Below are 955 nucleotides of genomic sequence, written 5' to 3'. Positions count from 1 at the left end.
CATACTCTCCAACAAAATGCATTGGCTTCTGAGTGGTGAATTTCAGCTTGTCCAATTCACTCCTCAACTCCTTAACTTCTCTGGTGAGCCTGTCATAGTCTTCACCATAAGTATCATTGCTCAATGCTAAGTTCTCCACTAGCTCTAAAGCAGCATGTATCTCTTTACCCAGAAAGTTCCCATTGGAAGCAGTATCCAGCTGGTTTCTAATCTTGGGAAGAGCTCCTCTATAAAGTGTGCTGAGAAGAGAAGCCTCACTAAACCCATGGTGTGGGCATTGGTTTGTGTAGCTCCTGAATCTCTCATATGCTTCACCAAAACTCTCATTGCTGTGCTGAGTGAAGCTAGAGATTTGGTTCCACAGTTTTGCAGTTCTTTAGGTGGAGAATAACTTAGATAAGAATGCTTGCTTGCATTGCTCCCAGGTTTGAATGGAGCCTCTTGGAAGATTCTTCTCCCATTGATGAGCTTTGTCACCAAGACTGAATGGGAATAGTCTTAGCTTGAAGCTGTCTTCTGAAACTCCATTAATCTTGGTCAGATCACACACCTTATCAAACTGATCCAAGTGTTCCAATGGATCTTCCATTGCTAACCCATGGAACTTTGAATTCTGGACCATATTCAGCAATGATGCCTTCACTTCAAAGTTGTTGTTTTGCACAGGTGGTGCCTGAATACCAGCTCCATACTGATGAGCATTGGCCCTGTTATTCTCTCCAACATAGACTTGGGGTTGCTTATATCTTCTTTGCTGTTGTTGGAAAGGGTGGGGTTGGTGGTGCACTTGTTGTCTTTGCTGAACATTGGCCTGATGCCTCTGTTGATGAGCTTGAGCTTGTCCCTGGTGGACATAAGCTTGTTGGTGCACTTGTTCCTGATGAACATTACCCTGATGAAACCCTTGACCAACTCCATTACCAGCTCAACTTCCTTGAGCCTATTGCTCATGAAC

At 44.0% G+C, this 955-nt stretch overlaps 1 non-coding gene across 1 annotated transcript; it reads left to right on the top strand.

Annotated features, from left to right (window-relative positions):
- Window positions 1-260: 260 nt before the first annotated feature.
- Window positions 261-367, top strand: LOC112087677. The gene has a single exon (XR_002900223.1). It is a non-coding gene; the product is annotated as a small nucleolar RNA R71 (small nucleolar RNA).
- Window positions 368-955: the final 588 nt, after the last annotated feature.

The sequence above is a fragment of the Eutrema salsugineum genome, unplaced genomic scaffold (assembly GCF_000478725.1).
Source record: "Eutrema salsugineum unplaced genomic scaffold, Eutsalg1_0 scaffold_17, whole genome shotgun sequence".
NCBI lineage: Eukaryota > Viridiplantae > Streptophyta > Magnoliopsida > Brassicales > Brassicaceae > Eutrema > Eutrema salsugineum.
This window is presented reverse-complemented; position numbering and strand designations above follow the sequence as displayed.